The 26132-nt window shown below is 38.4% G+C and overlaps 1 protein-coding gene across 19 annotated transcripts in view; it reads left to right on the forward strand.

Moving 5' to 3' along the window:
• The window catches only part of ZBTB20 (zinc finger and BTB domain containing 20), a 633941-nt gene that overhangs the window by 352651 nt on the left and 255158 nt on the right, over window positions 1–26132 (forward strand). For all 19 annotated transcript variants that reach the window (XM_081859693.1, XM_081859688.1, XM_081859680.1 and 16 more), the window contains one exon: window positions 17827–17909. The gene's annotated coding sequence lies outside the window, so the exon portion shown is untranslated. The remainder of the gene's footprint in view (window positions 1–17826; window positions 17910–26132) is intronic.

Genomic DNA, 26132 nt, shown 5'->3' on the forward strand with positions numbered 1-26132 from the left:
GCTACCTATCTCTAACAGAACCAGTGGTCAGGGATGATGGGAATTGTAGTTCCAAAACAGCTGGAGGGCCAAGTTTGTCCATCACTGCAGTAGTAGAATGGTACATTTTGAAGTGCAAGAGTTAATTGTTACAGCCCTGTAGCCATGTTCCCCAGAAAGTCTGTAGCCATACCCAAAGGGGAACCATGTAGAGAGCTTTGCTAGTCCAGTAATCACACACATGAGCAGCAGTACATATCACAATACCCAATTTATTAGGTAACGATGCATAGCACTGATCCTAAGTGTTAGCTCTATTGAAGCCAATGGTGCTTTGTTTCTGATTGCTTAGGTTTAACTTGTAAATCATACCAAGTTTTAACAAAATTTCTCCAGGCAGCTTTAAGTCTGAAGTGGCAGTGATATCGTGTCACTATTTAAGCTGCTGGTGTGAAGAAGCAATGCTATCAAAAGAAAGGAAAAGAAGTATATAACCTCTGCTTGATCAAGTTCCTCATTCTCTGCCTTCCTCTTTATAAGTATATTGAAATGTTTTTTGGAAGGTGAACTAGCTGGGTCCTCTAAATGCCACGACAAAACATCCTGAAGCCAGTGAGTTATTTTATGGTTTTTCTCTGTTCTTTCCACTTCCCCTTCATTTGTGTTGGGATGCATTTAGGTCTTATATTGAAACCAAATGCCCTATTTAAATAATGATTTAAAAAATACCCAGCCCACAACATGCCTTATGTTTCTAAACTGTGGAGAAATGTTACCTGCCATAATGAGTTTTCTGGAGACAAAGGAAGCAATGGTTGTTCATCGTGTGAAATCTCAGAAGGTAAATGATAATTTTAACGCAGTAAAAATAGGATTTCACACAACACCACGGCTGGGATCTGATTCTGATCTCATGTACCTGGGTGCATATAATTGCCTTCCATTGAGTTAATTTGGGACTTCACAGCAATTGGGATCAGAGCTTGTTATGCATTTTTGGAACATTTTGTGTCAGACAGTCTCTTTACTACAAGATAGAAAAACAGCAATATTCTTTGTCTGGCAAACTTTTTTTTAGGTTTGACTCAAAATGTGTTTTAAAGTCAGAAAAGTGATACATTTCAATAGGCATTGGCCACTGAAATAGAATGCATGTTTCTGGGATAATCACTAAAGTAGTTTTGCATACTTAAAAATGACTGTGTTTTCCCCTTTGGGTTATAAAATGCCAAACAGCTCGGTATGCATAGATATGTGCCATTATTTTAAAAACACGTTCCACAGTGTGCAAGTGTTTGTTTCTGATATAGAATCCAAGTCAGTTGTCTTATTCTTACATGTGGACTTTAGTTCTCTATTGACTGTAATGCAAATAACTCAAAGAAATATTCATTGCCCAGGGTAGTGTATATTGTCACTAAACTGGAAGTTGAGGATCTACAGAACAATTCTAAGGTGGGGCTGCCTAATAGGAGACAGAATGTTCCTAGAGAGGCAAAAGACTGCATCTCCAAGCTGCCCCTTTCAGGAACTTCCGGGTTGGTGCCTCCGGTAATGGCTGAATTCCTCTGATCGGGAGGAATTTGCCCCGTGGGAATTTGGGTCTGGCCGTCACGGCGAAGGCGGAGACCCGCAAAAAATCACAGGCGGGAGAAGCCTGTGAGCGTGGGATTCGGCGGGCACCTTTTGCGCCTCCCCTACTCGCGGGGAAACCCGGTTTCGGGGGTCCGGAGCGACGTGGGGTGAGTGGCGCGGTGCTTCGAATCGTCTGCTTCTTCCACGGAGCGAAGCCGCATAGCTGTTGCCGGAGAGTGCTGACTTTTTCCTGTGGACAATTTGATTTTAAAGTAATTACCCGTGAGTAGAGCTGAAGCAGGAGAATTGGATTTCTAAAAGTTTAATTTGGTATCGTAACGGGGAGGTTCAATACAGGAAGTCCACCTTCCCCTTTTGTAAATAGACTGAAGCATTGAGGCTGCAAGCTGAAGCCTTGGAAAGCCTATTGTAAAGGACTAAATTTCCATCGGTAAAGAACATTAAACCCCCCCTTAGAGGCAGGAGAAGAGGGGGGGAAGTTGTGAACTGAATATGCCTGCGGGAGAAAGCGAAGAGAGTTAAAATACCGCCGCTCAGACCCTGGAAACGGGCTGCTAGCAGGACTGACGTTCTTTGAAAGGCTCACTGACAGCGATTAGAACGCTCCTTGACAGCTAGCTAATAAGAGAAATACATTGTTTCTACTGTCTCCGTCTGCTTTTAAAAAGGAGTAAAAGTAACTGGAAATTGAAACTAACTTCATTGTTTGAGCTGTGTTTAAAAGAGGACATTATTGACTAATATAAACAGAAATTGTTTCCCCCTAGAGGAAGCTTTTGAAACTGTTACAAGAGCTGGGCTGGGGAATTTCCAGCTGCAAGATAAAAAAGCTGTGAGACTCTGGGACTGACCTTGAATCGGTTAAGTGTTATGGCAAATGGAAAGGAAAAAATGGACTAGTCAATTCCTGAAAAAACATCAAGGTCTGGGAGGACTTGGCAGCAATCTAGGAGAGCTTCAATATCAGGCCCCCCTGCTTCTTCTGCTATTGTTTTTGTAACAGTATATTCAAAATCAAGAGGAATGTCAACAGAAGAAACCTTAGCGGTTGCATTAAGTATGATAAGTGATTCACTGGAACAGCTTAACAAGAAAATAGATGTGACAAAGGCGAAAGTGGACGCTGCAACTATTAAAATTGACTTAAATACAGAAAGTATAAATAATCTGGGACAAAAGGTGAATATAAATACAGAAACAATCCAGAAATTGATACAGGAATCTACTTTGATACGGCAGACTGCGGAGGAAGCTAGGGAGAAAGCCGTTGCTGCTGAATGCAAAGTAACACAATTGGTGAGAGAGAGAGTCCCAGTCTTACAGAGGCAACTTGATGACCATAAGTCAACGCTTGCTATGATTGAATTTAAAGAAAAACAGACGAATTTGAGGATCAGAGCCCTACCTGAATTGGAGAAGGTAAGTTTGATAGACTTCTTCACACAGGAATTTGCTGATTTTTGGGACTTGGATCTGGGTCAAGAAGAGTTTAAAACTGTGAGGGCCTTCAGATTTGGAAGAGGAGGGGAAAAAAGAGAAGAACAGAATAAGAGACTGTTGGCACTACCAGAAGAACCTAGAAGTACAACAGCCAAGAGTGGAAATTTTTAAAGACGTCCCGAAATACCTTTTGGATCTTAGGTCTAACTACGGAGATTTGGTTGCCCTGCTGAGAAGGAATAAAATCATCTTTAGGTGGGAGTTTCCCCAAGGTCTATTCTTCAGCTTTAAAGGAAGGAAAATAAAAATAAGATCAGTAGAAGACAAAGTAAAGTTTTTGTATAAATACGAAGAAGATCTGCAGAAGGGACTTGGAAAAGAGCTAAGAGCATCAGACAGAAGATCACCAGGTTGATGGACTATATGGAACTGGCGGAAATGACTGGCAGAATCCGAGACCGGGAAGAAGAGTCGGTGGAAGAAGATTGGAAAAAAAGTTTAAAGACTATTTATAGAAATATTGTAAAATTAATGAATGTTAGAAAAATGTTGGAATGAAGTTATATGGCTTTAGCAGAAATGTTATAAGGAATTAGGTATAAATAGATTATTAGAGTATTAAAGGAAAAATAAGGTTAGAATATGTTAAGATAATTATAGGTCAGAAAATAGAGGAAGATGGAAAGGAATTGCTGAAACAATTAATAGAAGTGGAATACAAAAAGGGAGGTGTGAGGAGGTCCTTGAAACAAGTGAATGAAAGATAAGATACTGAAATTGTATGATGTGTGTTAAACTGTTTTTGTTTAGTTTAGTTTAGTTTATTGCGTTAGTGTTGTGTAATCTTTTTATATTGTATTGTATTGTATTGTATTGTATTTGTTTTTTGTTTTTTGTTTTTTCTTTCCTTTTTTGTAGTGTTTAAAAGTATTTTAAAAAAAACCAAGCTGCCCCTTTCAAATCTCCTGTTCCTGATCACCTTTCTGTAATGTGACCATTTTGGTAATGGCCCTCGTCCTGTCTTGAGCCTCATATTTTGAGCTCAGTATGTGAAATCACAACGTGTGCGAGTCTCTAAACTTAATGCCAACCCCAAGATCATCAGACTGCAAATAAACAGGATTTATGTTCCACATTTTAGTATTGCAATACTAATTCAAATAGTCTTAAATAAGAGGCCAGTTAAGAATACTGTGCATGAAAAGTGATGTTGGTCATAGCTTTCTTAGTTTTTAAAAACTTTTCTTCAACAGGAAATTTTTCTAGATTTCTTCTTGCCATTTCTGCCTGTCTGGGCTGGGTTGCTGCTTAATTTTTTATCTCATTTCTAGCCTTAAAATTGTGCTCATGATTGTTGCTATGTGCCAGGCAGCACACATGCATGTAATGTATATGTGGAACCTGTAGAGCCATGTCCAAATTTAACTCAATATGACGTATTAACAGCAGCAAGAAAAAACAGACATAGCGGGGGGGGGGGGAATCTAGTGTTTGTTGAAAGATTAGCAAGGGACGTTTTGCCAGTCTTTTCAAAATATATTTCTGCATTTTGGCTATACTGACACTTGAAGTAGTTCAGCATGTTCACATAAAATTCCATAGAATATTTCACAGCACAATTAAGTTGCAGCTGCATTTCCTTCTCCATGTGTATCACACATGTTAACCAGACATGAATTGGCACTTATGGGGAGATTTCCATCACTGTCATATAGGGCTCCCCCTTGTTGCTTGTGTTTGACAGTAATTTAATCTCCCTGTTCTGAGTTCACAAATTCTTTAATCTGTTTGCTATCTTGTCTCATCCCTGCAGCAGTTTTATTAAACTGAAAAAAAAGAAAATGATATTTGAGCACAGAAGTGTCTTTGCAGAAAGCCTTAGGTCCTGCTTGGATGATTTATAGTACTTTATAATAGAAAACTCTCTGAATAATATCATACCAAATGCCCATATCACAAATCCAAAATAGCAATTCTTTCAATGGTCAAAGCGCAGTCACCAAGACGTTGCTTTGCAGAGTTAGGAAGCAAGGGCTGCCAAAACTGTAACTTCATCAGCTAGAAAGCTATACACAAAACTGAATTCAAGAGTTCTAACAAGAATCATGTGATTTTAGTATCCCTCTGAAATTTAATCTGTGCATCTGCTTGTTTACTAATTCTCTAAGTCAGAAGAAGTTTCTGCTACTGAAGGGTTAATAGACAACAAATAAAAGAGGCATTAAGGTGCTAAGTTGACTCTCTGAAGTGGCACAGTAGGCTGGCAGCATTCTGTTCCTTAAATGGCAGACCTAAATGTTTCAAGTTGCAGTAGCTTAGAACAATGGTTTGAAACTAATAAGGCGGTGAGCAAGATTCAACAGAAGCCTAAAGTCCAAACCAAATCTGAGCAATTCAAGCAGACCTGAACTTCAACTGAGTCAGATCAAGACAACCCCAGATAACCCCAGATCAGTTTGTCTGTAGTAATCCAGGGCTGTCAGGGTTGGGACTATTGGACAGGAAAAAGAGGCAGGCAGCTTTTGCAAAGGACACCCCAAGGCTGTTTGCAAGAGGGCTTTCAAACAGCCCCGTGGTGCAGTTTGACTGCATGTGCTTCTTCCCAGCAGGTGAACACATGCATGTGCAGTCCAACTGAGCTGAATTGAATCCTCCACTCAACAGCTAGTGAGTGAAGGGTGTATTCTAGCTAGGTGGAGGGGTCTGTTTTGCCAGCATGTGACCTGCATGTTACCTTCAGACCCCAGTAGGATTGACAGGGACTGGCTGAGTCTGCAGACATACCAAGGTGGGAAGAGGAGGCCTAACCCAAAGACTGAGGGGCATGGGGAAGGGAGGAGAGAAGTTATGGTCCTAATGGTGATTCCAAGAGCTGACACAAGAGTTGGTTTGGGAGGCAGCAAGGGAGATGGGTCTGGCAGCCAGATAAGTGTCAGTCATGGAGTGGGAAGAAGTGGTGGCATTGTTGTTGGCGGCTGTGGGGAGAGCTAGGGCCTGAACCACACTAAGCCGAGACATGTTGGAAGATACTAATCTTTTAGAAATAAAATACTGACTTGGAAAATATGAATCTTGGATACTGGCTCCGATCGCAGAAATAAATTTGAGTCATGCTAGTGGTTGCAAACAGCTACTTTTAGGAACACGGGTGGCACTGTGGTCTAAACCATAGAGCCTAGGGCTTGCCGATCAAATCCCCATGACGGGGTGAGCTCCCATTGCTCAGTCCCAACTCCTGCCAACCTAGCAGTTTGAAAGCACGTCAAAGTGCAAGCAGATAAATAGGTACCGCTCCGGTGGGAACGTAAACGTCGTTTCCATGTGCTGCTCTGGTTCGCCAGAAGTGGCTTAGTCATGCTGGCAACATGACCCGGAAGTTGTATGCCAGCTCCCTCGGCCAGTAAAGCGAGATGAGCGCCGCAACCCAGAGTCGTCCGCAACTGGACCTAACGGTCAGGGGTCCCTTTACCTTTTTACTTTCATTTCAGTTTATTTTATTTATTTATACGCCACCTTTCTGGACTAAGTCCATATCTCACATCCACACAACCATGTATCTATCCATACATAGGTACATGCATACCATCCCATTCATGCACATATTTTTCCTATCTCCCTCTTCTGATCCCCTCTTTGGTCCATCCATTTTAGGTCTCTTTTAGATTAGTTTCTCAAAAGCTTCCTTTCAATATGAACAAGCAGAGCAATTATTTACTCTCGCAGAGAGACCTATGATTGCAAGAACACTGCAAAAATGAACTGATATATATCGTTAGTAAATTGTGTTTTAAGTCTTTAAAAGAAAAGTGTGTGTGTGTGTGTGTGTGTGTGTGTGTGTAATATTTGAGATCAGCAAAGGAAGTTGATGAAGAACTATAAGGTAGATTTGTTTCAGATTTATAAAGCGTCTCTTATTTACACTTTTTTAAGGATGGCTAGCCTTACATTTCTAGGGAAAGGCAAGTTGCATGCAACTATCATTTAAATTTGGAACTAAAAAGCAAAAAAGGAACAAATACTTATTAAACCAATTACTGCTGTTCTTCTCATGTTGAAAAACTACCATCTTCTATGTTCATTTTTACGCTGCATTTGTGGCATGGGCTTTCTCCAGAATGAACTAGAAACTTTTTTTTTCCTATTTATTGTTGTTAATTCAAGAACATTTACCAGATAATATCCAATCTGTTTTAGAAATATTAGTGACCTTTTCAGTATGTAACTTTACTAAATATCAAAGTATTTGGTAAACAAATAAATAAAAATACAGCAATATTCCTCCTATTTTACAGTACAGTATATATGAGATTACAGTAAAGGAAACTGGCAGATAATTGAGGATAAGAGTTTGTGCCTTAAAATCCTCATGAAACTCAGGAGCAGTTATTTCATTTTAATGTGGTCTAAAAACAACCCAAAAAACCCAACAAACAACCCCACAAAAATAATTCCTTATGCTATTTTTCTTTCAGAAGCTCTCACCACATTCCCAAAATTTTTGCCGTTAGCAATATTAATGCTTTCTATAAGGATAGTGATAAAACTAGTTTCTTGTTATATTGAAAGTGAACCAAAATTATTTTTAACTTGTTTTCATCTGTTTTTCTCTGCTATTAATTGTGATCCCCTTGACAGTTCAGTGTTGATTTAAACTGGAACATTAGAAGCTGCCTTATATTGAGTTAGACTGTTAGTCCATTTAGCCCAGTATTGTTAACACTGATGGGTAGCATCTTTCCATGATGTCCAACCAGTATTTTCCAGCCCTACTTGAAGATGCCAAGGATTGAACCTGAGATCTTTTGCATGCAAGGATGTGCTCTTCCACAGAACTTTGGCTGTTCTCCTTGGAGAGATTTTGATTTCAGTACAGTGGTACCTCGGTTTAAGAACAGTCCTTGTTTAAGAACGATTCGGTTTACGAACTCCGCAAAACCAGAAACAGTGTCCCGGTTTGAGAACTTTACCTCGGTGTAAGAACGGAATCCAAATGGTGGAAGGGCACCTGCGGCAGGAGGCCTCAGTTGGGACAGCACACCTCAGTTTAAGAACAGCTTCGGTTTAAGAACGGACTTCTGGAACAGATTAAGTTCGTTAACCAAGGTACCACTGTAATCAAAAGTCTTCTTATAGATACAATAAGTGCACTTAAGAAATCAAAGCTACCATTTAGTACAAATGGCTTTTAGAATTAAAATACTGTGTCATTAAACTAGTAACATTAAACATGCTCAAAATCTTCATTTGAATGTTTAACATTATATCACAATTAGAAAAAGCTGAATTTTCATTAAAAAGCGATGCTGGTATTTGGTCTGTGGAACACTCACAGTTTTTTTGTCAAGATTGAGACAGACCATTTGTATTCCAGTTTAATATGGCAATTTTCCAAAAGATGAAAATGTTAAAATCAAGTCGTATTTCTTTTGTCTTAGCAAAACAGAGTAAATTTAAATAAAGGGCTGGGCTGGATCCATTGCCTTGGCTGCTGTTGCAGTACTGCTGTTGCTGCCACCCCTCAATGAAATGCAGAACAAATTTGCTATCGCTACCCAGCTGCCCAAATTGTTGCATAGAGCTGCTGCCTGGCCCCAGCTGTGCAAGCAGATAATGCCACCATGTTGCCCATGGTGATATGTGATCCAAGTAACTGTTGCCATCACTCAAAAAGTAGTGATCGCCACCAGTTTCGACATCTTCAAAAAAGGATTAGACCAATTCTTAATTATTATACTAATTAAATTTCTATTTATGAGGATAAGGCTGCCCATGTTGTAGGCAGTATGTATCTTAAATGTCAGTTGCTGGGAATGCTGTTGCACCCAGGTGCTGCTCTCAGACTTACCACAGACTTACCACAGACTTACCTGGTTGGCCACTGTGAGAACAAGTCCGCTCACCCTTTCCAGCGGGCAGCATTGTGGCCAGGTTTGAGAACTTGGGCATGGCCAGGTTAGGCCCCTTCAGTGATCTGGCGGGGGCGGAGATTGATGCCCCCCCCCTCGTGCTGTCCTGGCCATGTCACTGGCGCTGGGCAGGGCCATGCCCAGGGGTTGCTCTGCTGTCCAATCAGCACTGGTGGGGGGGCGTAGCTATGGGAAATTTAAATTGTGATGCGGCTGGGGCCCCCTCCTCTCTCACCCTTCACCGGATCCCAATGGAAATCTCTCGGGGTGCCCCTATTTGATGTAAGTCACAGGGTCCCCCTATTGGTGGTTTACTCTTAGATGGACTCCTTGCAGTTGGGCAGGAGTCAAGATATAGCCTGGCTTCACCCAATGCCTAAGCCAAACCGCTCACATCTGTAACCAATAAAGTTGTGGCCTATTTAAACCCATAAACCTAAATACTCGTGTCCCTGTGTTTATTACCCACTAGGGAACTGCAGGTCACAGGGCCTTGACAAGCAAGTTGCTGCTCTAGATGGGCCATTGGCCTGATCCAGCAGGCTCTTGCATTCATATGCCACTTATATCCCAAATGTCACATACTACTGCTATCCAGGGCAAGTGTGCTTCTGTTGTCCACAATTTTGCTCAAAGTGTGGTGAAGCCTGATGCACCAGGTGATTCCAGGACATCGAGCAATCCTCTGCACGGGTTGGTGAAGGAGGAAGAATGGTCCATGTTCTTATGCCAAACTGGGTGAGCTCTCTTCCCTCATGTGGCATTCCAAGAGATATGTATTCTCTTCAATACATAGTGGAAAAGTAGACTGTCCTGACAACTGTGCAGTCAGAATCAGAAAAATACAGTACAAACTTAACTTTATTAAGAAACTTGTAGAAGCTAAACAACTATCAAATTCATTGTGGCATAAGACTATAGTTGACTTTATTAGAAATGTGCAGTGTAATCTTCATCCTCCATAAATTTGTTTAATTCTCTTTCAAAACCATCCAAGTTGGTAGCCTTTATTACATCTCGTAGTAGTGAATTACATAGTTTGCCTATACTTTGGATGAAGTATTTTTATCTGTGCGTGCTCATTCTCAATGTTTGCTGCAGAGTGTGTGATTTCCAAATGCCAAATAGAGATTGGGTACACTTGGTTAATTCTTATATGCATGTTAAAGACAAAAAATGGTGGCAGTCTGTTTTTCAAATTGGGGAGTTTTCAGTATTAGAGGAAAGCATGCTAGCTGCACATAAGAAACTGTACCCAGGGCTATGTACCAAGTTAGCTGCTACGTTATCCCTATATGTCCCTGCTTTGGCTATATTGTCATTTAGCTAAAAGCCTTGGAGTATAGAATATTTTCGAGAGAAATCAGATTGGAAAGGGAGAGACTATGATTCTTTCATGACTTGCCATGTGGGGCTGTTACGAATTTCTGTACAACATAGCCAGTTCCAAACATATCAAATTACAGCTGCCCAGTTATAGAATTTCCAGTTCTGACGGCTTGTAATTTATTTTTGTCTTTGGAATCTCAATGCTCTTTATTCTTGGTATCATTCCATGCTATATACAATTGTTCCATGTTTCAATTTAGAATTCATAATTTAATTGGATGAGCTGTGAACCTCTAGCTATTTGAACTTCTCATAGTACCACTGACATGGAAAAGTTGGCTGTCACTTCCTGAATGATCATCATCTCCAATTCAGACATATTTACATTAAAGCTAAATATAGTGCTGTAAACTTCTAAGATATTTTAGTTCACTGAGTATCCCTTTGCATAGGAAAGCAAAAATGTTGTGTATAAAAAGAACTAGAATTTTTTTTCCTTATTGGAAGTCTGAAGTACAGGAAAATCTTTGACACTGTGTCCTATACACCCAAGGGAGAAGAAGCCACACAAATAACTTTCCCAGTGTTTTCAGGGCCTGACTTATACATGAAGTTAAATGTGAGATGGCTTCCTAAAATATATTATTAAAATGTAAGCATAGGAAGCGGGGTTCTTTTTGAATCAGGATGACAGTGTGCAAGGAGGAAATATTTAACTCTTCCTGCCATAACAAAAGTTGACGCTTCTCTGACACAGTAACTAGTGGTAGAAAAAACTCCAGTTTGCATTGATGGAGGCTTCCTTCCTCACCCCCCTCCCCGCAAACTGTACTACAGGGAAAGGTTAAACCTTGCCTCCTTGTGTGCAGTGGACCCCCATTCCTACTAGTAAATGAAAAACCTCACAGGAAAACGGCAGGGAACACCTTTAACATTATGTGCAGAATTAGACCCCCATTTCAAAAAAGGGGGGGGGAGTTTACAGGTGAATAAAGTGGCCCTTGTGTTAGTCTGCATGTCATTTTGGGAGCCCTTTGAATGTACGAAGTGTAATAGGAAATTGTGCAACGGTTTGGAGATGTCTGTTTGGTTTCCCCTGCCTGAATCCTCCAATGGAACTGTCATATTGTTAGGAGACTCTGTACTGCAGACAATACCAGGAAAAGGCAAAGTTTGCTTGCTTTTTGTGCTTTGATAAATGCGTAAAAGAACTCTCTCTCCCCCCCCATGTTATGTTATAGATTTCTTATCTGGAATAATGTCATATTTGTTACTGAGACTGTGAACTGGTCCTTTCTAATTTGCCCACCAGCATGCTCTTACTCTCAGTAATGGTCTAGTATAATCCAGACAAGAGCATTCAGTATTTCAGTCCCTTTGTAGCAGGTTCCAAACAGGAGTAGGGCTAGTAAGAGCTATTTTCCCAGCTCAAGATACTGATCAAACATTTCAAGTATTCAAAGCACAAGAAGCTCCTGAAAAGATTTATAGAATTCATTGCAAACGCCCGGGAGATTTGCCATTTGGACGGTCCTTTATACCATTTTGAACTTCATCTGTCGATATTTCTGTTTCAAATGGAACTTTTTGTTCTGTAATCTGTGGGGGTTTTCGTTTTTCCAAAAAGCTATGTATTCTAAACTATGAAATTCTGCCACTGTAGAGATTCCTAGGGGTGCAAAACTTTGTTGTTGATGTTGACAAATGTTTCTCTTACTGCTTTTTATAATTGATTTCTTCTGAACAGTTGAGGGTATAATGGCTGGGGCATTAGTGGGATAGCATATTTTTGAAAGCATACAGTTGGCTTTCTTTCCAAATTAAGAAAAAAAAAATCATTGGGCACATGAGAGAGTTGCTAGTGCCTAGAGATGTGGTAATGTTGCCAAGTTGCACATGAATATCTTCGGCTTAAGCTTTTCTTTCTTGGGAAGTACCAATGATCAGTTGTTGTTGAAGAGATTTTAGCATCTTTCCCAGGATGATCTGCTGAGAGGGCTGCTTTGGTTTTCATCATCTAGGTAATGGCCTTCCTCTAATATACTCTTTAAATGACCTAGGGGAAGAGTGTCCTTTTGTCATTTCTTTCAAATCTCTGCTATATGTGCTTACTGATAAATTTGGAAGAGGTTTCCTTTTTTAGCTTTTAGGAGAGAAATCTCCAGATGGGGACCCAAATGCTGACATCCTGTGCTTTGTAGATAATGTTGGATAGGGGTTGGATGGGGGGGGGGAGGAGAAGGGTGATATGACATAGGTATCATTCATCTCAGATGTTAGAAATCTTGCTATTCCTATTACAAACCAGTTCAGAACTATTACTTATCCAGCATTGTGGAAAATGAAAAGTAGCATCTGCACAATTTACGTTTAATCAGCTGTGTATTTGTTCACTCCTTACAGAAGGATATAAGTTATTTTTTTAGATATGGCTTGTGGATTAGAGCTGGTTCATGTGTGTTTCTGCTTTACATGTGCTGTTCAGTGTCAAGCACCTTTATTCAGAAATAAGTTCTATTGAGGTTAACACAGAAAGCCCTTTGCATGCTGTCTTGGGAATAAGCCTCATTGAAATCTGTGAGACTTAATTCTGAGTTAACACACATAGGATTGCACTGTAAATGCCCCAAAATGTTTTTATATGGGAACAATAAACTATGCACGGAACGTATAAAACCTTAAAGATTATTTCAAAGTGATATATTTGTGTGTGCGAGAATTAGCTACCAAAAATTTGTGAAAAAGCAAAAGGTATTTGTGTACTAACACATTGCACCTCTTGAAGTAATTCAGGTCGTTTCTGATTTCTTTTCACTGCCAGATATTTAATTAGTATTATTTCCTTTTGAATTTGTATAGTATTTGCTTCTTAAGTTTGGAAAATTCATTTCCCCCCTATATAAATATAATTGGGTTTTGTGTATGTATTTTATCACGTTGCAAATGGTTGTACATTTATTTTGTACAGACTTCTAAATTAATGTAGCTATTTGTAATATGAAAGTGCTTGAGGTGCCTATATCAGAATAAAACTTTTTCATGATGCTATCCTGCATGTAATATTTGTTCCACTGTCCAGTAATAAACTATTGAACAGTTATAGTCATGATTGCACGTGCTGCTTTTTGGGGGGTGGGGATGAGATTCAGTAAATGATAAAATCCTATATCCTCACAGCTGTTGTTGTTTTAAGAAAGAATTTTTTAAACAATATGCTTACTGTGTTTTAAATTAGCCCATGTCAAAATCTAGGCGTTGTTAGTCACACTACTTTAATCATGTATTCCAATTTCAAATCAGTAAAATGCATTTGCTTCCTTCTGTTGGACTTGACTGTTTTGGACTTCCTTGTGTTAGACAGTTGACCCAATCCATAAGACATAAGGCGCTGCCTTGTACTGTGTCAGACTGTTGGTTCATCTAGTTCAGAACTATTTGCACTGACAAGCAGTGGTCTCCAGGGCGTCAGACAAGGGACTTTCTGAGCCCTGCATAAGGCACCAGCGATTGAATCTGGAACGTTTTTCAAAGTCTTTCTAGTTAAACTTAGTTATGAAAGCAATGCTGCTTAACTTAGTTGCAGCTATATTCCACTGGTGTTGGTGAGTCTTAATCATAACAAACGTTAGCTGGTTTGGTCACAATGTAGTGTAAGGTTACCAGATTTTTCTGCAATGAATCCAGGGACACTTTTCAATGTCAATGGATTTTGTATGGGGACTGATTTGTAAATCCGGGTTCTGTCCCCGAGAAATGGGGACGTCTGGTAACCTTAATGTAGTGGCAATGCAGTACCAACAACATCATGAATGGAGATTTGCTGCCTTTCAATTTCTTCTTTTGCATATTTTAAAGTGCTTCCACTTTAAAATAGGGTTTAATATGGCAAACAGGTTGTTCCTATATCACAAATGGGTAGTTGCCAACAGCCCCCCCCCCCCGATCTTACCATATATTCTGAGGAAAAGATTAAATGGAGGGAGATTAAATTGAGGGAGGAATATCACCCGTCCTTTTGATGCCAACATTGTTGTATGGACACTGTATGCATGAGGAGCACAATAAACCCCCAATAAACCCTAGTCCAGAAGCCGCTAAGTCTCACTAGGTTGAAAGAGACTTACACACAAGGATACATGTGATTATAGGTTGGGCCATGAATATTGATCAGAAGGTGAAGCAGAATGCCTTTAAAATGTACCATGGAAGTGGTAACAGGTTCTGTGAAAACATGTACACAAAAATGTTTTTATAGTGTCAATAGTGAATAGGAAAATAATAGTGTAAATGTAAAGGTTTAAAATGAAGTACATTGAATATGCAGTGGGCAAGTTATTACCTGGATTTTTAAAAACAATTATTGTGTACTAATGGGAAGTAAATACCCTATAATTGGGGGGGAAAGACTGCACAAATATATTTTACACTTCCCTTGACAAATCTTGATGTATAAACTTGGAAAACATAAGGGCTGAAAAACACAATTGCTTGTTTCCAGTCCTTGCACATGTTTTGCAATCTCAATTTCAGATATATCCATGTAATTCTAAGGGCAGCTATCTATGATTGTTTTCAGTAAAATTTGAGATTCTCTGAGATCTAATGAGAACGTTAAATTGGTATTTTGAAAACTACAAGAAGCCTTAAAATGATATATTCTATTCATGGTCTCTTTCATATTTTATTAAAAGATTTTCCTGAGAATCTCCTGGTAGGGTATTTGCCTATCAGACACCAGCACAAATAGTTATGCTATGGGCATGGGTAAAACTGTAATTAACCTGTTAAATAGAAAGTATACTTAGATAAGGTAAGATAGTCCAGACACAAAAACCCAAACACAAAAACCTTCATTAGGTTTGGGTTTGAATTATGACCATAAAAATAATGGGGAGTACCTTGCATTGGTGAGTTGATGGTGAGTTTCTAATGATGTTGGGAAAGATTGAGGGTACAAGGAGAAGGGGATGACAGAGGATGAGATGGTTGGACAGTGTTCTCGAAGCTACGAACATGAGTTTGACCAAACGGCAGGAGGCAGTGGAAGACAGGAGTGCCTGGTGTGCTCTGGTCCATGGGGTCACGAAGAGTCAGACACGACTAAATGACTAAACAAAAAATAATAATGATGCAGCAGAATAATAAACAACCCAGTACTGAATCTACTTGCATAGCCATACGAAACATTTCAGTTATATATGGTGATTCAGTACAACATAGTCTGGATATTTTAGGTGAATAGCCATATGATAATTGAGTAAAGTATGGCCTATAGCTTTATCAATATCTTGTAGTATAATAAATGTGTTTGTAGTGTTGGTTGACAGTCATACTGATATGAGGTTTATGCACATCTTAATGCACTACGTTTGGTTGGCTAAGAATGTTAATGACCACTTTACCAGTGATGGTTTGATTATGGTTTTGGCTGACATATTTTGCCTGTAATGAAGAGGCAATTTGAGGGTTGCACCACAGGCTATGATCACACTTCGAACTGCCCCCATAAAAATGGCACCTCTATTGTAAAGTTCTTTCTAGAAATGACCTCCAGGTTGTTAGTGTAGTTCTGCTAATGCTACAACATGGAGGCAGCAGTGCAGGCAGGGTGCCAGTATTTACAGCATTGTGTCAATGAGGCTCATTCAGAATAACTGCCCAATGTTGCTGTAAAAGAATTAACAGCTGTTGCTTTGCACCCAATCCATAATTGCAACAGAGGGTGAATTTAAGATAAGAACAATTAGCCTATAGCTCAGTACACTTTCCAAATCCCACCATACATAAGATGGCTCATTCAGACCAGACAATCCTTTTCATTGTTCAGCTGGGCATAGGCTAGTGTGTGTGTGTGTGTGCGCGCGCGCACACACACACAATTATTTAGTCATATGCATATTTATTTATTTTTATTATGCTCCTGATGCCGCTATTGGAAGCATGATATATTCATGTATATTCATGCAGATTCTTAAGTGCAGTGGAATGTGTTTATATATATATATATATATATATATATATATATATATATATATATATATATTTGTAAGTGTGTGTATATATATATTGTCTGTGTGTATGAGAAACAGATGCACTGTAGGCAGATAAAGTAGATAAATATAGATTCAAATAGAAGCATAAGTGTATAAATATAGACACTATATGGAGTGAAGGCAGGCAGATCAGCACAGTTTCATTATTACTTGTATTCTGTATAATAAAAGAGTAGCTGACATTAAAATGACTGACTGAATGACACTGTCAGATTGCAGAAGACGCAGTGTAAGGTAAGAAAATAACCTTTCTAGCAGTTTGAAGAGCAATTAAGCAAGAAGATTCAGTGTCTTTCATTATTTGCTTAATATATTTCTACTGGATTTTATTTTTCCATTTGGAGGGCAGAAGCAAAACATGAATTCTTACTATATCCTAAAATAAATTTCTAAATAAATTAAATAATTAATAATAACCCTAGCTTTGCAACGTAGTGTGGGGCAGCTGTCCCATTTCTTTAAGTATAGATTTCTCAATTTTTTGCTTCTACTGATCACCCAGTGGGCTTTACCACAGAGTTTTAGTTGGCAATTGATGAAGAAAATAAGGTAGAAAATTCTGCATTGGTTAAAAAAGGGGTTTTCATTGGATGTCTGATAAAGCCACTGTGTTGTGTGTTTTGTGAGTTTGCAAGTGTTGTGCTTATCATATTTTGATCTTGTCATATCTGCTCTTTGGATTTGCTACTATGAAATGGTATTGGACTCAAACAATGAACCTAGCTGCATTTTGCTAGTGTAGATTACTCTCACAAAACAACCACCGCATTAACTTTTATCATCTTCATTGATTTCTACTTTCCTCTGTTACTTTCTTGGACAACAATGATAATGAATGTCTGAATCTAAATTGTCCACACTTGCATCAATTTCAAACTGCCTGCTTCTCACGCGTAGTCTTGCGCGTGTAAAAACCAATAGTTTTACTCAATTTCCCCTAATAACAGAATAAGTAACAGAGAAAGATTCTGTGGATTTAAACATGGAACAAAATCTTAGTTCAGGTGAGACCTTCCATGTTTTTAAAAGTCTTGACTGTGCCATTGCAAGTATCTCAGTGCCATTAGCACACCTGAGAACTGCATCACATGGCGGAGCTTCAGTTGAAAGTATGGTTTGGGGTGTGAATTTCGCTCTTTATCAGCCTTCCCCAACCTAGTACCCTCCAGATGTTTTGAACTACAAATTATACTGGGTGGGTGGGTGGGAGCTGTGGTCCAGAGTTTCCCAACCTCCCTGGAGCAGATTTTGGAGATTCATGGTAGAGGAAAGGAGGAGGCTTATTGCATTAGCACACACCCTCTCAGTTCTAGGTTGGATTTCACCCATTGATCAACTTACTATAAATCATTATTTCTTTTGAATATGTAGAAAATGTGCTACAGCTGTCGCTATGTAGGATGAGTAAGTTTAAAACATAGACTGATCCCTCCCTTCTCTCACACATATTTAGTTCTATTATTTTTATATGTATGAAAATGCAGTATGGGGCCCCACTCTAACTCAGTGTTTCTCTTGAATAGCTTCCGTCGTGCTGTAATCAGTTCCAGAATGATGGAACTTGGGAGATTCATGTGACTAATGAAAGCCATTCGGAGATAAAAAGGTAAGTTGTAAAATTAAGGACCAAACTTGATGTTGCGTGACAGAGTTGCCTCCATTCTGTATCTCACTGCATCCTCATGTAAGAAGTATCTTGTGATGTGATGTTACTGTGTCCTTTGCTTTCTGCTCACCCACCCCACATCACTGGCTGGTGTGGGGGTGAGAAGACACATGCTACAATACTTACTGTTGGCATTGTGTGTGTGTGTGTGTGTGTGTGTGTATGTGCCCCCCCCCCACTTTTAATGAGAAGGTTTGTTTGTCTGCTTGGGGCTTTAGTTCCTTGTTCATAAATAGCAGAAACAGTACTACCTATCCCTTCCCACTCCCCCCCCCCCGGTTACCCCTAGGTAAAGGTAAAGGGACCCCTGACCGTTAGGTCCAGTTGCGAACGACTCTGGGGTTGCGGCGCTCATCTCGCTTTACTGGCCGAGGGAGCCGGCATACAGCTTCCGGGTCATGTGGCCAGCATGGCTTCTGGCGAACCAGAGCACTGCATGGAAACGCCGTCTACCCCTACTTCACCTGTATCATTTAGTCACTATATTGCAGGAAATTCCAAATGCCAGGCAACCATATCTCTTTCCTTTACACATATGCATTATGAAACTGTAATTTGTCGAGCAAACTTTTGTCAATACAATATATAATCCTTTCTTAGAGTTAAATGTATTTAAGTAGGGGTTTGGGGGGTCATGTTTCTGTTTTGCTACTTACATTAAGCGTATAAGTTGAAACATTAGAAAACTATAATTTTTGAAAGTTATGTATTGTGCATGAACCTTCAGATGCACAACCCCAACCCCACCTGCAGTTTGAAATAGCATAGCCCAGGAAAAAGCTTTTGTTCTGGATTCTATCAAGTGTATTGCATCAATCAGCCCTAACTCGACTCTTGTGATGCCTTCTTTCATTGTCTCTGCTGAAGAGGATATAGTTAGTGATGGAAAGAGCTCTTGTGGAAGTCTACCTTGTTCACCTCTTGTTTTGCTTAATTCAGTTTTTTCATTCAGTTCCCGATTCTGTTCCCTTTGATGTCAATGGACAATGGCCTGTTGAGTCAAAGGAGGACAAGAATTCCTGGGTACATTTGAATATACCACTTAAAATTTTCAGGGTCAGTAGAAAGCTTTCGGCTTTGGGGCTTCCTAAGTTTTGTCAGCAAGTGAGACAATGCACAGTGAATGAAAGAAGGCTCTTGCCAGATTTAAGCATTCTATCCTCCCTGACAGAGTTGATTCAATACTACAGCTGTTCAAAATAAATGGTTCAAAAAGCACTTTATAATGCTACCCCCCCATCTAACTGTATTGAGGACTAAATTAATAAATCCCCCCTTTTTTGCCATTTCTGATTGGAAATCAATTTTAGAAAAAGTTCATGTGGGTATCTAGATCTAGTGTTAGAAGTCTGGAGGGAGTAGAAGTCTGGGAAAGTGATATTGGTCATGCCTGTAAATGGCAAATACATGCCCTTTTAAATCTATTGATATCAGTAGGGTGGAGATAAATTAAATTCCTGTAAATAATCACTGGGTGTATATCTTAGTTAGCTATATCTGAAGCAAGTGTGCTGTACTTAAGAAAAAGAATGGAATTGTAAAAGAGATTTTACTGTTTCTTGGATCTGTCAAACTGTTGCCTGTGTCATTCAATGAGTTTAGGGAATGTATTGGGCAGAGAAAAGTTATCCTAAGGTTGCCAGACGTCCCTGTTTCCTGGGGACAGTCCCCAGATTTACAAGTCAGTTCCCTGACAAAATCCATCTACAGTATTTAGTAGGAAGTTGAAAAGTGTCCCCGGATTCACTGAAAAAAATCTGGTAATCTTAAGTTATCCAGGTCAGGTGCCGTGAAATAAGATTAATATTATCAAATATTATCAACAGATAGGTTGCTTGTGTGTCTTTTCTGCATTTAGGTGTTTAGATAATGCTGCACTTAAAAATGATATCCAGGTTCAGTAACCACAAACTTTAATGGAGTTACTAGCACTTAGTGGGTAAATTAGTAAAACTAATTAGAATGATGCAGGTACAAGAAAACATTGAAATAATCAGACCAATAAATTAATTAATATCCAAGGTTTCAGAGATTCTGAAAATTTGTGCAGCTGTAAATTACAGTTTGTCCAGTAAAATGGTGGAAAAGAGTGCTGTAAATTACAGTTTGTCCAGTAAAATGGTGGAAAAGAGTGTGTGAAGTACCAACTTCGGCAAATGACACCTTAAATAGTAAAATGGATCTGTACAGGTATACATCCTAATATGTATACGCTTTTGCCTCTTCTAGTGGAATAAATGAAAAGCTGATCCCTCATACTTTAGATAGAATTTACAGATTAATGACTTTAGATTTTTGACCGGTGGAAGCAGAAAATATTTGTATGACATCTAGTTGCAGTCTAATTCAGGGGTCTTTGAGTACCATAAAATGAACATAACATCAGAACTTGTCTTTGTTGTTATTGGCTTTTTTTTTTTTTTTTTTGCTATTTATTATTACTGCCTGAGTTTAGATAATATCCATGAGACAGGAAAGCCAACTTGATCTTAATAGCAAAAGTAATATATGGTAAGCTATGAAAAATGAGGCGGAAAAAAATACAAAGAAGGCCACCCAATTGCCATCATTATTAATTTATAATTTTGCAACCTTCAGAAGAGTGGATAAATATATTTAGTCAATTTTCAGAAGCAAAAGATAGACAAAGATCTCAAATTGTACAATTAACATTAGTTGTTGTTTTTCTACAACAGCTGAAAAATCTTCAGTTACATTATTTTAGAAAATTCACATTAAAAATAGTTGTGTAACCATTGCCTGGTACCTGAATTTTGTAACTTGCTGGACTAAGTAGTACTTTCCTCCTGACTTGTGTGGTTAAACCTGAAAAGGTTGAAAGTGAAGAGTGCTCACAATGCTGTCTTTTTAATTCCTAGGTTGTTGGTTTTTTTTTTTTTTGGGTTTTTTTAAAGGCTTCAGACTAGAAGACAATCTATTTCAGATCTCTCTCTTTTTGGCTTTTGAATTCACATTGAGCTCTTTTCCTTTCATTATATTCCCAGAAAAATGTGTGACTTCTGCAGAATCCATTTCTCTTTATTTCCCGAATCTCTGGATGTATGGATTGAAAGCATCACCTTTCCACACACACACCCTCCCATGCCCAACATTAATTATTTTATGAATGGCAAAAACAAAGACTTTTTTCTTCCTATTAAATAATTTTTTAAAAAAGTATTTCAGTCATGTTACTAATCTTGATAAAAGTAGGAAAATATTTTTGAAGAGGTTTTTGTTTTTTATTTTGGTAAAGGGCTTGCTTAGTAAAAATCTGTTTTGATCAGTAGGACCAGTACAATGAATTATTCTCAGCAGTGGATAAATGATAGTGTAGAAAAGTTGTAGTTTCCTGACCAATCTCATTTGATTAAGGAAGAATATGTTGAAAGAGAATTTAATCCACTATTCCTAAAAACGGCTGTTTATTACTATTATCTTAATTGTACTCCTTCTAGACGTAATGATTCAGCCAGTCTTATCATTTGTATCATATTCCTCTGGATTTATTTGTCAGAAAGCAGAAGACCCTTGTGGATTATTTTTCTCATATAAAGATCCACTACTTTGCTATTTTGAGGTCTATCTAAAGGAATCAGAGGCATTGTAGTTCAGGTTCCTTTTTTAACAGAGCAGTGTAGTATAAAATTTTATCAACTCACCAAACATTTCATGGCCCACTCTCTTGTATGTACAGTGGTGCCTCGCAAGACGAAATTAATTCGTTCCGCGAGTTTTTTCGTCTTGCAATTTTTTCGTCTTGCGAAGCACGGACTTTGGAAAAGCTTCAAAAATCACCAAAGTCTTCAAAAACCTCAATAAAGGCTACCACACCGCGTGCTATGAGTTGCTCCTCGAAGTGAATGCACGGTTTTAAGAAAAAGGAAACAAATTTGCAAGACAAAGGAAACAAACTTGCAAGACGTTTTCGTCTTGCGAAGCAAGCCCATAGGGCTTTCGAGGCATTCGTCTTGCGAGGTACCACTGTACTGAAGTGTCACGCAGTCTGGCAAACTACTCATATGGAAGGAATTGCTTCCTGCTGTGGGCAGGTGACTAACTGAAAGTTGGTGGACGATACTGTTCAGAATGTCATCCATACAACAGAGAGAAAATTATTTTTCGTTCAGAAGGTACTTACTAGTTGAGAACTGATTTCCTTGATAGTCTCTTGAGGTTTTTTAATAGGTTTTTTGTCGTTACTAATTACGAAGATGTGATATTTTGTTGATGCCCTTTTGCAGCTCTCTGGTTTTGTGTGGTTTTTTTTTTAGCTTGAGTTCTGGTGTGGTATTTGAATCTATATTGTAGCTAAGGAAATGTTTTTGTTTTTATTTTCACGATTTTAATAATTTTCCATTTCTGTAAGCTGATTTATTTTGTAAATGGAATAAGGTTATATTTGCATGTCCTACGATGTGCTTTAGGCTTGTGAGGTCCCCCCCTCCTCCTTTTAGGTAAAGGGCTTTTCATCTCATTCTTTTAGTATATTTCAAGTACCTTCCTTTTTAAAAATATTAATGTAATGTACTGTAGGGCAGTGTCATGAAAATTAGAACAGCAAGGGTGCATGATTCATATATTGTGTTCAAGATGTCCCCATAATTTATATCTAGAACACTAACTACATCACAGACAGAAGTCGCTTATTTATCAAGTGACGAAAGTAAAGTTCAGATGAGGCCACAGATATTCATGGTGCACACAGTGTTGATTTATTTTGTAAACAGACCATGGGTAATTAATCATAAAATCAAACTTTGCTTTAAAGCTCACATAATGTCATTAATTTCGGTTCCATACAAGGAATTATTCAGGATAATGAGTCATTCATGTCCAGCTACAGCTAGCTAAGGCAAAGAAGGCCAAATTCCAGACCAGCTTGACGAATATATCACTACAGTGCTAAACTCAGAAGAAAGAGACCCTGATGTAGCTTCAGCACAGTGAGAAAATGCATATGTTACATCTGATCCCATTGCAATATCACTATTAAATCTTTCTAAGGGTGAACCCCAAATGCACCCTGTTCATCTGAATAAATTGCATGGTTCCCTTGACTTTGTTTTGTTTGTGTGCAGTGGTGTTCAGTTAAGGTACTTAAGCTACTTCTTTTGATGAGGTTCTTGATCTTCATTAGATAGATAGCCTGATAATGTCAAGAGCTTTATCTTTTGATGCTGTGGACACAAGCCTACCTGACCATATTGAAGGTTATAATAGCCTGTAGCTGTGATCCAGCAGAGGTGGTTTGTGAACACAGTGGAGAAAGAACCCTGTATACTTCCCCTGTCTGGATAGTTGAAACACCTTCCTTGCACACTGCAATTCTGTAAGTTTTTGCTTGTCTTTGGCTGACTGTAGTTAAAAATATATTGCAAACCTGCAATATATTTTACAGAGAACCTTTACTGAGCACAGATCTCCTAAGCACAAACATAATCTAACTAGCAATATAATTATGATCAAGTCTTCAAGGTTCTACAGCAGGACAAGGCCTATATTTTATTTTATTTTATTTTATTTTATTTTATTTTATTTTATTTTATTTTATTTTATTTTATTTTATTTTATTTTATTTTAAAGATTCTATTCCTCAGTTTCACTAGATGCGATACTGGGTATTTCTGTTCTCTTTCCCTTAATTTTTGGTTTCTTGTATAGTATAGTTTTTCTGTACACATTTAATGGTTAGGTCCATTCCACCCCATTTAATGTAGCACTTCCTTAACTAATACAAATGTGTTTGGTATTATAATCTAATTTTGTGAAGCACATTGGATTGCATTTCTATTTTTTAAATAGGTTCATTTAGCTGAAACAAGTCATAGTTCTCTTAACATGCATTCAACGGTGTTTTACAATATAGCTATGTACAGGTCGATCTCTTTGGCATTAATTAGCACAAAATGAATAATAATAATAATAATTTTGCATCACATAAATTAGGAAATATTTAAAATTTCAGATCGTGTTACTTCCCAAGAGAGACTCCATTTATGATTTGGGCATGTGTGACTAGTAAAAAAATGAATTTATCGACAAGAGTACTGGTAAATCAGTTTCCAAATGGATAGCTTTGAAGAGTCTCATGGCACTTTGAAGACTAACAAGCTTCTAATGGCACAAAACATATGTAGCTTGATAAAATTTTGTACACTTGATTCAGAGTACAGGTGACAGAAATGAATTGTCTGATAAATTGTAATTCATGGGTTTCACTCTGGAGTTTCTCCTGAAATCCTTTGTTCAAGGATAGAAACTTTAAGGTCAGTTACAGTGTCCTGGTAGCTCAAAAGGTTCTCCTGATGATTTATGGATATTGCTATTTCTGATGTTGGATTTGTGTCCAATTACTTCCTTTGCATAGAAATTGACCGGTTGGTCGTATGTAGAATGCAGTAGGACATTGCTGGCAGATGATAGCATATATCACATTGGAAGATGAGAAGATGAATGAACCTGTGATGTTGTGGCTGACATTATTGGGTTCTGTAATAATGTCACTGGGTAGATCCTGGGCTAAATTTGGCATTCCGTTTATTGCATGGTCTTGTCTCTGTTTTAGTGCCTTTGTTATGTTGCCTGCTATAAGTCACTGTTTTAGGTTGAAGGCTACCTGTAAAGAAATGCAGGTCTACCAGTCAAGATCCCTGAGAGGAAACTTTAATTGTCCACAATAGACTATGACCTGTGCCCAAAGCTGCTTACAGCAAACATTCAAAACATCAAAATACGGAGTATTGGAAGTACAAATATACAAATCACAGAACATGTCAGTAAATTCAAAGCTGGCAAAAACCATCAATTTGGCAAACATGAATAATTTCAGTATTACAAAAAAAGCCCAATCTAGGCTTAAGTACATAAATACAAAGCAAAACAAGAGTTAACCGACAATAAAGTTTCTGGCATTGTGACTGCACCGATTCAGGACTGTTGCATATGAAGAACCCACTCCACTGGGGTTCATATATAGCTTCTGTGGCATCTTGCCTACATTGTGTGCAGTGGAAAATACTCAATCATGTATTAAGCGTAATGTATGCCATGCTACCCACTCACCCCTTTTCTGCGCTTAAAATCACACACATCATTTTACACATGATTGGGTCAATCCTGAACTTAAATATATGGGCTGCCACTGTCATGTGTAGTTTGGTCTTGAGAAACTGAGAGAAAATAAAGTTCTAGATCAGGTGAGATAAGTAGTCCATAGTTTTTTCTAAGATAGTGTTGGCTTCAGGAATAATAATCTTGTTCAAAGTAGAAGTGTTTGTGTGTCTCAATTTCGGTTTCGTTGCACCATTTTAACTACTCTAAGGATGAAGTTAGCAAAATATTTTCCTTTAAATTCTCACAGTAATCTTCACAAACAACTGGATCATACTGCTGTGGTGTAAACCACTTCTTTCGCTAAACAAACACACACACACAATTCTGTTCTTTGTGCAAGGGATCTGCAGAGGAATTAAGGCAATTAGATCTCTATATATAGGCATTGTCTTTTTTCGCTTGAGCCTGGGAAAGGGCTGAGATGGAGACTTAAGGAGTGCCTTATGGTGGTCTGTCATAGATCTGCACATGTGTGTGGGGAAATGGATCATGGCTCCCACCACTCTTTGCTTCTCCTGGTTCATGAAAATCTTACTAATTTTAGTGTGTTATTTGCAGAGATTTAAATGATGCATGTTCAGCATAATGCCTAGAACAGTAATTTTCAAAGAAGATGCCCCACTTGGGTTGGTTTAATTTACAGGCCCTGGAGAAAACCCCAAAATAAGTTTGTAGAAACAATGAAATCTGTTTGTCAAATGTTGTTACAGGATGAGCAAATGTCATAATAAAAGCATTCTTGTAGCAACTATAGGAACAGAATTAATAAATAATTTGCATCAAATTATTTATTTAATGCAGTTAGAATGTTGTTTTTACTCATGTAATATTCACAATTAGACGACAGTCTCCTTGAGCTATGGCTGCGTCTAAATCAGGATTTGCATCCTATGGGAAATGCCATAAGTGTAAATATTACCTTTATTCCAAAATATGCTATTTCAAATAAATATTCGACCATTATATTTTCCCAAGGAACAAATTTCTAGCTGACCAATTCCACGCGCCCCTCCAAAAAATATATGAATATATTCCCTATGGAAGTTT

Source organism: Podarcis erhardii, assembly GCF_964252035.2.
Source record: "Podarcis erhardii genome assembly, chromosome: 4".
NCBI classification, from domain to species: domain Eukaryota; kingdom Metazoa; phylum Chordata; class Lepidosauria; order Squamata; family Lacertidae; genus Podarcis; species Podarcis erhardii.